Source organism: Lissotriton helveticus, chromosome 4_1 (genome assembly GCF_964261635.1).
Source record: "Lissotriton helveticus chromosome 4_1, aLisHel1.1, whole genome shotgun sequence".
Classification (NCBI taxonomy): Eukaryota; Metazoa; Chordata; class Amphibia; order Caudata; family Salamandridae; genus Lissotriton; species Lissotriton helveticus.
This window is the reverse complement of record NC_136063.1, coordinates 1,489,752,826-1,489,767,329: the sequence shown is the minus strand read 5'-3', so window position 1 is coordinate 1,489,767,329 and position 14,504 is coordinate 1,489,752,826. Positions and strand designations below refer to the sequence as shown.

The window sequence follows — 14,504 nt, the reverse complement described above, 5'->3', positions numbered from 1 at the left end:
CAGCTGTCTTGTATCAGATCTGCCCTGGAAGGGCCCCATGTCCCCAAGAACTCAATCTGTTCAGGTTCAAGTTCCTCTGAGACAGTACCTTCACAGGGACTGGGACCATCTCCCTAAAGAGATTGATCCTCACTCTGAGGCAGGGGGGAAGACACTGCCTTACCCCTTCTGCCCCTTCTCTTGGAAGGCACCTGGTCCATCTTTTCAGGATCCAGGGCCTGTTCAGTGGAAGACATTTTTGCCTGTGACCTAGTCATGGCAAACACATCTGCGGGGATGCCCAGCATTTCTGCATGTGCCCTGAGTACCACTTCAGCCCAAGATGAAGTTTCCAAATCATTGCCCAATAAGCACTCAACACGGAGGTCTGAGCTAACCACAACTTTCTTAGGGCCAGTTACCCCTCCCCAGGTGAAATTCACAACTGCCAAGGAATGGTCTGTCCTGACATTGCTTGCATTGGTCACTTGGTATATCTCACCAAGTATGTTCTGTTCAGGGGCCACAAGATCTTTTGTCACCATTGTGATGCATGCACCTGTGTCCCTGTATGCCATGTCCTCCTTACCATTGATCAAAGGCTGCTGTCTGTATTTTCCCAGATTACTGGGACTGACAAACTGTCTAACACAGCATGAGTTGGAATTCTGCCTAGTTCATAAGCACTTTCCATTAATATTTGCCATTTCTCTCTCTCGTAAATGTCCCAGTTCGCATAGAGAAAGTTTATTTTTCATGCTCTCCACTCGTTTAATGCTACTTTTATTATTCCACACGTATTGTGCTTCATTTCACATCTTTACTAAAACTTCCAAAGGGTGCTTTGTTTTGCACCTATTAAGCATAAATTTGTTACTCATGTTAATAATTTTCCATGCTATTAGTCATTGTTTTATTTGTACGATAAACATGAGTAGATTTAATCAAGCAGGATTTTATTTTGCAAAATCATGCTTCATAGCCTTTCATGAGCCAACGAAATAATCTTTCCTCTCAAAAATAAATAGTACAAATATGTCTTGTTTCACCAAAATATCTTTAACCAAAGACAACTCAGATGCTACTTGCGAGAAAAACTTTACTTCTAGAGACATACTCCTATCACAAGGCCACCCTTCAATCAAAAATGCCTTAACTTTATTTAAACAATCATCCTTCTAGCAAACTCCAAACCACTCCTTCTCCGTTATTTCAAACTCTTTCATAACATCATCCATAGTTAAAACAAACTCATCATCATTCCTACCAGCATCATGGTTATCTTCACTCCCCACAGGTAAACGTGACAGGCAATCAGCCATAACATTCTTTCCTCCTGGCAAGTACTTAATGTAAAAATTGAATTCTTGCAACCTTCCCAGCAACCTATTAAGTCTTAAAGATGCTTTGTTGGAGCAACTATCTCCCAACATGTAAATCAAAGGCTTGAGGTCAGCAAATAATTCAAACTGTGTCCCCCAAATGGCAAAAGCTACTGTCCACTCTAGTCCATTCACATTTTTTTGACTTAATACAGCCCCCAATCCTTTGGAGTTAGCATCCACGGTTATAATGCTTTTTTTACCATGAGTAAAAAGTCTGTTGGCATTCACAATGAATTCTTTAACACACTGAAAACCCTTCTGAGTCTCCTCAGACCACATACACTTTACATTTTTCTTTAACAAATTTCCCAGTGGCTGCACAATTATCGCACAACCTTGCATGAATCTGGTACAATACTCACTAAGGCCAAGAAATGCCCTCAGATAATCTTTGTCTGTCTAAATGGGTGTGTCATTAATAGCAGTCAACAATGATAATTTAAATTTCATCCCTTCACATGAGATGTTATGGCCAAGATAATCCACCTCCTCAGTGACAAATTTACACTTGTTCATATTAACAGTCATACCATGTTTCCCCAACTCATTCAAAACTTTTTTTAATAGATTATAATGCTGGTCCAAGCTTTCATTGTGAATGAGGATATCATCCTGAAAAGCTTGGACACCAACTCCCCTCCAAACATTTGGTCCATAAGCCTCTGGAAAATGCTGGCAGCCGATGCCAACCTGAACGCCATACATTTATACATGTGCACACAAAATGATGTCACAAAGGTTGTTAATGGCTGCGATTCCTCTGACAAAGGAATTTAGGAGTACGCTGATCGTAAATCAATAGTGGTAAAATACTTGCTTCCACCTAACTTAGCCAGTGTCTCATGAATCCTTGGAAGTGGATAGCAATCCGCAACAATACTGCGATTGAGAGCCCTCAAATCCGCACACAAGTGTATATCCCCTGAGCTTTTGCGTGCAGCGACAGCAGCAGAAACCCATTCTGAATATTTCACAGTTGTTAGAATACCTAGGAACACATATCATCTAATAACTTTTTAGGATCATCCCTAGCAGAAAGCGGAACAGGTCTAACTTTCTGTGCAACAGAAGTGCCATTTTTCTACTTAATGGTATCTTAAAATCCTTTAACAGCCCCACCCTTGTTACTAAAAACATCAGCAAACTCAGAAAATATGTCACACAAAATCTCATCATGTTCACTTTTTTGCTCAACAGATAAAAATCGGCAAATCCCCCAACACCACAGGTTCAGAATGTCCAGGTCCAAGTATGATACATAAACTAGCTTGATCTTCCCAGCCAAAGTGTCTCGTCAATTAAATGCAACGTATATTTTAGTATAGATTTCTCTTTCTTTAAATGTAATCACGCCAGAAAAGTAACCCCTCATAATAATGTCATACTCCCTAAATGCCTTGGGGTCGATATCTGTAGGTTTTAACAATTTATTGGACCAATATTTATTAAATGAAGTCTCTGCCAGAATTGTTATAGGTGACACTGAATCAGCCATGACACCTAAGTCAATTGATCCAATTTGTAATTCACAAATAGGTCCTTTGCACCTTTTACCAGAAATACTTAATGTACTAACTTCAGCAGTCAACAATACATTATTTAGCGCTTCACATAGCGACTCATCTTCTACACTGAGTTGATTAACTTTACACGTGTCTTTGGAAGAATTGCATACCGTATAGAAATGTCTAATTTTCTTACAATTGTTGCATCTTTTCCCTTGTGCAGGACAATTGCTGTTATTACCCATATGATATCTAGAACCACATCTGTAAAGTGCTCCATTCACTTTTTTAACAAAGGACTTCTTAGTCTTGTCCTTCAGTAAAACAGCATTAATCTCAGAATTATTTGCACTATTTAAACTTGCTACTTGCATTACACCTACGCCTTACAAGGTTTTGCTGGTACCTCCTTCTGTTAAAATTTTAGAATAAATTAGAGAACGTTCTATACTTCTCGCTCTATCCATAGCCTCCTCTAAAGAAGGATTCTTACAAGTTAATATACGTTCTTGAATGTTCTTGTTAAAACAATTAAAAACAAGTTGATCATGTAAAGATGTATCCAAATTAGTACCAAATTCACTCTTGGATGCTAACACTCTCAGAACTGCTAATAGTATTCAATGGACTCCTCTGGCATTTGCTTACGCTTAATAAAAACATGTGTCTCTACCATAACAGATGGTCCATCCACATATTGTTTACCCACGCGTGCTAAAGCTTCAGAATACACATCCCAATTGTCATCACCAGCAGGTGCAGCTAAAACTGGCAGATTATCAAAGACTTGTTGGCCAGCAGTTCCCAAATGGTTGAATATTAAAGCTTTCCTTATAGCCACTGAACATATGGCAGAATCTATTGCCACTAGATAATTTTCAAAAACCCTATACCACTTTTGCCATGCTATAAGTGGTTTATTGGATTTTGCAGGAAAGGTGGAGGCTGCACAAAATTCCTAGAAGTAGCCATAGTAAACAAAGAAATATAATAAAAACAAAGTTTAGTAAATGTGTGCCTGTCACAGTAGATTCATTACATGATTAGAAAATAAGTCTATGCATAACATGTTTCATAAGCACTTTCCATTTTTATTTTCCATTTCTCTCTTTCGTAAATGTCCCAGTTCGCATACAAAAAGTTTTTTTTTCATGCTCTCCACTAGTTTAATACTACTATTAATTTTTCTACACGTATTGTGCTTCATTTAAAATTTTTACTAAAACTTCCAATGGGTGCTTTGGTTTTGCACCTATTTAGTATAAATTTGTCACCAGTGTTAATCATTTTCCATGCTATTAGTCCTTGTTTTATTTGTACGATAAACATGAGTAGATTTAACCCGTTAAGTGCGGCGCACGTTCAGCGGACGTCGCGTGCACTACCTCGGTAGTGCTGCACACGTCCGCTGAACGTCGCGGCCCCGCCCGCGCAATAGAACGTTCCACACCAGCGCGGAACGTTCAGCGCAGCGGAGGGGTTAACCAAGAAGGATTTTATTTTGAAAAATCATGCTTCATAGCCTTCCATGAGCCAACAAAATAATCTTTCCTCTCAAAAATAAATAGTACAAACATGCCTTGTTTCACCAAAATATTGTTAACCTACGACAACTCAGATGCTTCTTGCGAGAAAAACTTTATTTCTGGAGACATACTCCTATCACAAGGCCACCCTTCAATCAAAAATACCTTAACTTTATTTAAACAATCATCCTTCTAGCAAACTTCAAACCACTCCTTTTCTGTTATTTCAAACTCTTCCATAACATCACCCATAGTTAACTCATCATCATTCCTACCAGCATCATGGTTATCTTCACTCCCCACAGGTAAACGCGACAGGCAATCAGCCCCAACATTCTTTCCTTCTGGTAAGTGCTTAATGTAAAAATGATATTCTTGCAACCTTGCCAGCAACCTATTAAGTCTTGAAGATGCTTTGTTGGAGCAACTATCTCCCAACATGTAAATCAAAGGCTTGTGGTCAGTAAATAATTCAAAATGTGTCCCCCAAATGGCAAAAGCTACTGTTCCCTCTAGTCCATTCACAATTTGTTACCCAATACAGCCCCCAATCCTTTGGAGTTAGCATCCACTGTTATGATGCTTTTTTGACCATGAGTAAAAGGTCTGTTGGCAGACGCATTCACAATCAAGGTTTCACAGCAGATGATTTCCAACAAGCAAATAAAATAACAATAAAAATTAGAGGAAACAAATAAAAGTACCTTGCAATCCCAAATGCAGATGAGAAATGTTGACTGAAAAATAAAAAGTAAAAGAGCAGCGTGGGTGGGCCAGGCATGGAAAGAGGCAGGATAGGAGTCCAAGGAATGGTTACTCAATAAAGTAGTAAAACAGCAGTTGAATAAGCATGTACAAAGGTGTGCTTGTCACGAAAGTAAGCAAAAGTACAATGCACAAACAAGTAGAAACGTGTGCCTGTCACGGAAACAGGCAGAAACAAGTGCACAGAACAGTGTTTCCTGAGGAATCAATGAAGAAATGCCCAACCAATTAAATTGGCCGTCGAATAACATACGTTGCGTGCTTTTCTACAGACAGTGGAAGTAGTACTGCAGCATTGAGCAAGCGCGATTGTTGTAACCTAGTTCTGGTTCCCCCTGAACCTTAGGCAAGCGGTGCCTACCAGCTCTCCTGCGCGAGAGCATCCATTGTTCCCCCACCCTCCCCATTGGTTCCCCAACATTCTAGACTGTCCTGGTGCCGTTCCTTTTCCCCTAACTGCCATAATGATTCTGCCTAACTGACCTACGCACCGCTTTAGGTGTGGGGCTGATTGAATAAACCTTTTACTTCATTTCAGTACCTTGACTCTGACTTTAATTGCTAAAACTGGCGACGAGGACCTCAGCCCCTCACCGCGAACCCACCGCCTTCCAGCTTGAAAGTAGGAGAAGCCTCTTCATTAGGCACGGTGCTGCAGCTGGGTCGGGGGAGAACCGGCTTCTTACCGTTTCTGCTTTGGCGTGTGTGCTGTCCTGCGCATTGCTCCGGAAGAAACGTGAGCCCGGTGCTTTTCTTCGATCCTGCGACTCTACGAGTGGTTTTTTCTTCGATCCTGCGACACGGCGACTCTACGAGTCGTGTCCTCCTTCTGCCGGACTAACGATCCTAAGGTACCAATTTGCGGCGTTCTGTCTCCTTCCCCTGTAGTTTTCAAAGCTCTGCACACCGAGCAAAGAAATCCTGTCAGGGGATTTTCGCGCCTTAGACGCCTTTCCCTCACCTTGTCTGCGCATGACCAAATGCGTGCTACGTCATTGAAACGCAGCGTGAGGCGCCATACTGGGGAAATAAGATCGGTGTAAGGAGTTCGATTCCGGTCTTGGCACATTCACGGTGATGTGCACACCAATTAATTGGCAATAAATGACAGTTAAAAAAATATATATTTTAAAAAGAAATAAATAAGCGTTTTAACACCAGGTGGCCAGAGAAGCGCCATCTTGGTGACAACGTAAGAATTTACTGGGAAATAAGAAATGAACTCAGTTTGGAAAACGGTGTGTTATACAGAATTGGTAAAGCAATAGCCCCCATCACACTCAGAGACAGAATACTTAAACTTTGCCACATTGGTCACCTGGGCATCTCCAAAACAAAGCAAAGAGTCAGAACCAGTTACTGGTGGCCGGGCATTGACAAGCAAATTGAAAAACAAATAAGAAACTGTGTAGAATGCAGTGATTCAGACAAAACCCTTAGAACATCAAAAGTCTCTCTTTCTCCACTTCAACCCCCCTTGATGGCTTGGGAAAAGATTGGTGTAGACATCGCGGGGCCCATTGAAGGGCATAATGGAGAGATCAAGTACATTCTAGTGGCTATAGATCATTTCTCTAAGTGGCCAGAAATAAGAATTGTCACGGAAATAGATAGCTCCACAATCATATCTTTCTTGGATAAACTGTTCATTAGCGAAGGATTACCAAAATTTGTGCTCACTGACAATGGTCCACAATTTTGTTCTGAAGCGTTCAAATCATTCCTAATGAGAAACTGTATCACTCATCACATCACTTCATTATATCATCCTGAAGGTAATGGCCTCACCGAGCGGTCCAACCGTGTCTTGAAAGGACACATACAGCTGTCTAGAAATGCCAATTTGAACTGGGAGGAAGAAGTGTTCAAACACATTTGGGCTTTCAGAATTTCTCCTTGTGCCAGCACCCGTGAGGCACCCTTTGTGCTCATGAGAAGCAGACAGCCTCTGAGTATTGACCTTGGATGGATGCCCAACTCCAAACAAATTGAATGGTCACCATATGTAATCAGAAGCCCAAAAATATTACAAAGAATGGTATGATTCAAAACATGGTGCGAAAGAACATTCATTTAAAGTTGGTGATCTTGTTAAAGTTCGTTTAGAAAAAAAAGTAAGGAAAGGAGAAAGCAGATTCACCGCTCCATTGCAAATTGATGAACTGTTCAACAACGCGGCCAGACTTAGCGATGGGAAGGTTTGGCACATGAGTAGATTGGCAAGATACCATCAGGGAGCCAATGTTTCCAACCAACTGTGACATGAGACCTACTGCAAAGATTTGTGGGTTGATGTTGATAGAACCAGTGTAGGACAGGGTCCCATGTTCGGAAATGCTAGTTCACACGATCTCCCACCTGCCACTGACTCAGCTGACTGTCAATCATCAGACCAGTCTGAGGGTGTCAATCCACGCACTCCGATTACAAATCGGAGCTGTCACGGTGACTCCCACTCTGACTCTGAAGCCACGTCTGGCGGTCACAGCTTCAGCGGTAGGTTTGGTAGAACCAGTAATGATTCTCATTCTGACACAGGAAGTGTTCCCGATGCCCTTGTTGCCAAGGGAAGATTTGGGAGAACCGTCCACAAACCTAAACGTTATGAAGACTTTGTTTGTGACTAATGTCAACCAGTTAACTTAGCACTAATGTTTCTCTTTGCCACACGTTGGGCCTATCTGTTAAAACTCGCAAGAGAGGAAGATGTGTTGTAACCTAGTTCTGGTTCCCCCTGAACCTTAGGCAAGTGGTGCCTACCAGCTCTCCTGCGCGAGAGCATCCATTGTTCCCCCACCCTCCCCATTGGTTCCCCAACATTCTAGACTGTCCTGGTGCCGTTCCTTTTTCCCTAACTGCCATAATGATTCTGCCTAACTGACCTACGCACCGCTTTAGGTGTGGGGCTGATTGAATAAACCTTTTATTTCATTTCAGTACCTTGACTCTGACTTTAATTGCTACAGTGATGACGTCAAAAACTCCAGAGGAGCTCCGTGGAGAAAGCGGCAGGCACCGTAGAATGTCCAGCTCGAGCAGTTCATTTGAAAAAGGCGGCGGGCACAGGAAGGGCTCGAGACTCTTAACAAGGTAAGGAGATTTTCAAAGGATGTGGCAGGCGCACCGATCGTTACATAGATCGGAACGGAACAGACACAATATAGGCTCCCAAAGTCAAGGCACGTATCAGCACACAAAAAGAGTCTCGACAAATTTTAGCACACAAAACGTACATGTATAAACTAACAAAATTTCCCAATCCAAGAAGCCAAATAAAGGTATTTTCTTGAACCGATGAACACGTGGTCGGGGGGGGGGTCCCATAAGTTATTAACTTGTCGCCATAAAAATGTGGACTGGCCCCATGAAGTAAAAAGTCCAAAAGAATAAATATTTTCCAAAGTAAGATTAATTGCACAGATAGGACCACGACCGCTTGCCACAGAAGCAGGACAGTCAATGAGTCACAAACCCCACATTCCAGAATACACCAACATGACATGAATCCATTCTACTATATCCATGACAACATTAAAGACACATATGCCTGAACCAAAGAATAACAATAATACACCCATACTACAGCCTCTCCAACATCATCATGGACATCTTGAAAATGTTTCTAGGGTCCCCTTCAGCATTCCCTACTGTGAGCTAATCAAAGCTTTTATATATATTTCGGCCCTCAATTCCTACGTTTTGTAGTAAGACACCTTATTTCTTTGCTGGTGAGAACTTCTCTCCACCAAAGGCAAATACATATGAATCAAAAGTTTTCTTTCCATTTCTTCCACAGCAGTATTGGATTGCCAGCTCCTGAGAGGAATTGTGGAGAAGGAAGCATTCTCCCCGCAGCCATGGTACAATAGCATTACTCAATAAACATACCAGACTGAAATAACAGACATAAATAATTAATTAATAAAATAAAAGGATAGACTAATAAATCACCAGAACAGATTAAGAAAACTAAATAAAATAAAAGCATTTAAGCCCAGATGAATGTATCTGACTCAAATTCCCAGTTCACTGAGGTCATCTGCAGCCGGTGATACATTGGCCAGTGAGTTCGCAAGAAAAGCTTCTTTCAAATCCTCCTAGACTGCAATGTTTGGTAGTAACAGAGAATATCATTATAAGTTTTTCCGCACTTACCTACTTATGTTCACCTTCAGTGAGTTGGCAAGCGAGCACCTCTGTGGAAATATCTTTTTAAAATAAATGCTGGTATGATGTGACTTGAGCTGTGTGCTTGTACAGCGCACACCTACCTGTAGAATTATTCATCACGCAAAAGCCAGAAAGGTGTGATGGAGAGAGGGAATGAAGCATGAAAACTGATCAACAAAATGCAGTTTAACATTTTACATCACACGTGGGAAACTAATGGCTTTTTGCAAAAGTAATATATTAACAATTGTAAACGAGTCATACTAATATAGAGCTGTAATAAAATATATTAATCAAAATAAATTGTATAAATGTTCTTTAAAGTAGTGAAAAGTATTTTGTGGCAGGAAAAGAATAAATGCCTTTGGTAAGTAATTGACGCTAAATGTTTTGCTTATGCTAGGCAACAACTAACTCGGAATATTAGAATGGTGGGAGGTAAACAGAAGGGCTATAATTCTAAATCTAATTTCTGTTATGTTTGTTTTCGCTTTAGTTCTCATTGAGGCCTACGTGGCCTGCTTGTGAAAATGGCTGTTTATTGAAATGTTGACATCACAGCGAGAAAGATGGACTCCACGCAAGAGCGCTTGGAAGTGAATAGACTGGCCTGTGCACAGAATGAACGATTTCAAGGTCAGCTTGGCCTAGGGCGCGGAAGTGTACCAAAGGATGCCTGCATCTAAAACCGTGTGAAAGGAACAGTAGTGAAGAAAAATATCAATCGGAGGATGACAAGCACAAATCGGAGATGAATGTCATGGGAATATTTTGAAGATGACTTTGCTAAAATGCAAACTGGTTTGAACGAGGATTGTATGAGGTGATCATCACCACCCCTCTAATGGACCAATCAGAATGAACTGTATACCCTCAAAGTTTCAATTTTAAGTTAGATAGTTAGAGAAAAAGGGTATAAAAGATTCTGTTCGAAAGGGTGAAAAAAGCTTGCTCCACGAATTTTATTTTGCACCACGACATGCTGTCGGTTTGGACAATTTTATGGTGCTAGAAACTTTGAAATATTTTTGGACATTAACTTTTGATGGAGCAAAGAAGATGATGGAATGCAGAGTGTTTATTTTGGAAGGGAGGCAATGAGGAGAATGGAGAGACAGTTTGGGAACTTATGCGACTCTGTTACATTCATGTAACAGATGAGTAATATATATTTTCTAAATTTCATTTCCTTTAACATGCACTACAGAAATTGCTTAAATGTTGCTTGTCTAAATAAACGTTGAGTTCTTTTCTCAAATGAAGTAGATAAAATTAATCGAAATTTAAACTCAAGTCTTGTTTATTTTATTTTACTACTATGATTGAGATGGTCTTAATCTTCATAAACTAACTTCTACTAGTTGTTCCATTGACCAAATAGCAGAGTACCTTGATGTATTGTGTTCCAGGTAACAGGTTAGCATAAATATCGAAAATCCTGAAATGTATATATAAATGTATAAAGTATAGAGCTTAGGTACACCACTAACCAGCAGCTCGCTTTCTTTTTCACTGATTCAGGAGTAATGTGTGTGTGTGTGCGACTCACGGTGCTATGGGCCCCACCGATGAGTAGAAATAAGTTGCTTCTGGGTTAAGTGAGATAAGTATTAAAGGATGTTAGTGAGCTCCACTGGATCAGGTGCAACAGACACGCACTAGCTTCCAACTGTGACACTAAGTGCATGCATAAGTTCCTGACATGCACCAAGCTTCCTGTTGCACACTGTCCACGTGCGATGCAGGATATGCTCCACAATCTCCAATGCTGATGCAGGCTATACGCTCACAAACACACTTGAACACAGAATGCAGGTTCACGCGCACACCGTCTGTGACGCTGTAGGGAAAAGGCTGCCCTCCTCACAAGCCAGTCAAACTCCAAGATTCAAGTACCGCACAGCACTAATCCTGCCCAATGGTATATAAAGATGCTTTTATATTCTTTTTTTCTCATCAATGGTCGCACAGTGGCACCAAAATGTTACCTTCTTCGGCAGTACCTCACAGGAAAAGGAGGGTTATTCCGATAATCGCAGTTTAATGAACTTACACTTCACAGCAGTATACAGATAGTTCCACGACCATACACTCTGTCCAGCTCACCAGTCGCACGCAGAGTTCTTTGGTGGATGCTCCAACTCGTCACCAGTGATAAGAGAACACTCAGACACAGGTTTAACTTAAGTTCTCTTTAATGCATCCACCACAACAGTAAAGTCAGGACAGCTCAGCCCACCAATAATTGTGCCTGTTGCCAAGTGCCTATCACATTTCAAAGATGATGTACACAAGGCTTCAAATGGATCCCCCTCAAACACAGAAAGACTGTCACTCACGCCCTGGTCAAAAGCAAGCTTGACTATGGCAACGTACTCTATGCCGGAATAAACAAAAACCTCACCTGCAAGCTACAGAACATCCAAAACGCCGGCGCAAGACTGGTGCTCAACCAGCCAAGACACTGCCACATCTCCCAGCACCTGCACACACTTCCCTGGCTCCCCATCGAAGCTAGAGTCACCTTCAAGATGCTAACCCACGCTCACAAGGCCCTCCACGACACCGGAACAGCATACCTAAACAGCTGACTCAAACTCCACGCACCCCAAAAGATCCTATGATCAGCCCAGCTCTCCTACGCTGTGGTCCCCTGCACCAGAAAGACCAGATCGGGGCCGTTCCTTCTCCTTCTGCACGGCCAGAGCCTGGAACGACCTTCCACTCCACCTCGGACAGACAACACCACCCCCCATCTTCGCAAGAAACCTCAAAACATGGCTCTTCAACAGACCCCCTCCTTGATGGACTGGAACCTGCAACTCACCCCCCTGGGCCTTGAGACCATTACAGGTGAGTAGTTGCGCTTAAACACCTGATTGAAGGCTCCAAGGCATTACATCACCTTAAGGAGATATAACACTAGAAAGGTCAAAACAGGCCATAACACATTCCTCTCCCAATAACACCACCCAACCAAATCCCAAAATCCATCCTCATCGCCAACGTTACCTTGTAGGTTATGAATGTAGGTTTATTTAACTTGGTTACAGGTAAAGCCCCAGCAGAAGCAGCATCCTTGGTGCAAAGCCCATCCACTCCAACTGAACTCATCCAACCATAAACACTCTCAACATTCTAATGGCCCCACACACTGGCTGAGCAGCAGGGAAGAGAACATCAATGAACATCAATGGGGAGGATGCATTATACTAAACAGAAGATTACAACATAACGCTACTACTACTTTAACACTCAGTGGTTAGCAGTCAACTATAGTTTAATTAGGGCACAAGTCCTGAAAAAAGAAGTAGGGGGACGCTGTCACCGGAAGTGACGTCACGGCAGGAAGTGACGTCACGAAAGGTGTCTTGCACAATCGGGCTCATTGCCTCCCCTCGCTCACCCCTCGGATGCGACTGCATCTGAGAAGCCAGCGCGTGTGCAGCGTGCTGTGAGCTCCGATCTCGTCCCAGAGAGACCAAAGAGTGAAGAAGGCCAGCTGTTTGGCAGGGGGGACGGCTTCCACCCGGTAAAATAAGTGGGGGACGCCGTCCACCCGCGTAGGACCCCGACTCGAGCCCTGAGCTTAATCAACTTTAACTTCAATAAGACATATGCTGCAGGTCTTGTCCATCACCCAGTACTGTAACAGTCAACAAACCCTCCAATAAACCATACATCATAAACTGAAAATGCAAGGAATAACTGATAATATATGTTGCACGCTGTTGGTTCACCGGAGGTCTCTAATCTAGTCCATCACTGCAGGCCCCAACTAGCTACACACTACGACAGTCAGACATGGGACGATAGCAACAAGGCCCATCCCAGCAAATCTCCTTCACCATTTCTCTCTCCAAACCGCCCTGCTCAGAACTAACAACTTTTAAGAAAATATCATGTTGGAAAACTCAGTACAGCAATCAGCTTACTATACTGTGATCATAAGAAACACCAAAAAAAGAAACCTGTAGAGCTGCTCAAAACTGCCAGCCTATTGAAAACCATCAATTTTGCACATCTCTTCCACCTTTCCATCCTCCACACTGATACCTGCAGCCTTCTATAACACAACTGCACCTCGGTGGTCATCAAGCATGATATGGAAACACTCCCGACACAGAATCAAAAAACAAAAACAGTATTCCGACCACACATCCTAGATGATGTAGCTTGTTGCACATGCAGGGAGTGCCTCAGTGCCCCACAGGGGTAGTAGGGCGATTTATGTGCAGCAATACAATATACTGTGATTGCTGTTTATAATTATCCTCGACTCTTTTCTCTACTTGATGAGAATCATTCCGGCTGGAGACTGCCCAACTGGTATACTGGTGGAATATTTGGATCATCTTTTTTCACAGTGACATCAAATCAACCACGTCCAAAATGAGCTTTTCTGTTATGAGAAGTGGAGATAACATAGGCTATTCACAAGTAACTACACCGATGTGGTCATATTTGAAGAAAGAAGTATTAAATTCGGTGCTTTTAAAATGTTCTTTTTGCTATGTGTTTAACTCTTCTCCGTGTTTACATTGCTCTCTGTGTAATCCGTAAGGAGCATTTGTTATCCGCTCAAAGAAATGTGCATATTAGACAATAAGGGAAAATATGATACCTATGGTTCTGTTAAATCATAGAAGCACAATGTTATTGATAATGCTTACATGAAAATCCTTTCGAGCGAATAAGAAGATTCCCAAACGTGCAACCTTACCTCCCGTCTCCCGACAGAAGATCTCAAACATCGAAATGCCTTTACTTTGTTTCTGACAGTAAACTACTTTAATATGCCAAAAAAACTAGAAAAGGTTTTCAGAGAGCTGGCTTTAAAGTGACTGACATGGCAAGAACCGGTAGTAGGAGGGTCTTTGTAGCTGGCCTTCCCATTATGATTTGTGATTGGCTATAAAAGGAATGACCCGCCCCGAAAACCACAGCCCACCCATCTCCGAAGCACAACAGCAGGAAAACCCGCCCCTAATGCTTCACCGGAAAAGACCTCACAAATGCTCCGGAAACAATGGCCCAGACGCACTACGGTCAACTAAAAAAAAAAAAAAATACCAGGAGGATGGAGAGCCTGGTTTACTGGCGGAAGAAAAGCTCTTCACAACAAAATCCAACACGGTCTTTTAAGCGATCCGTTCTGTGAGGCGAGTGAGACT

At 42.1% G+C, this 14,504-nt stretch overlaps 1 protein-coding gene across 2 annotated transcripts in view; it reads right to left on the bottom strand.

Moving 5' to 3' along the window:
• Positions 1 to 14,229, bottom strand: part of SLC35B3 (solute carrier family 35 member B3) — a 271,605-nt gene extending 257,376 nt beyond the window's left edge. Inside the window, exon 1 of one of the 2 annotated variants that reach the window (XM_078688079.1) lies at positions 14,054 to 14,229. The gene's annotated coding sequence lies outside the window, so the exon portion shown is untranslated. Of the gene's footprint in view, positions 1 to 14,003 lie in introns of both variants that reach the window. The other variant, XM_078688080.1, reaches the window with a different exon arrangement.
• Positions 14,230 to 14,504: the final 275 nt, after the last annotated feature.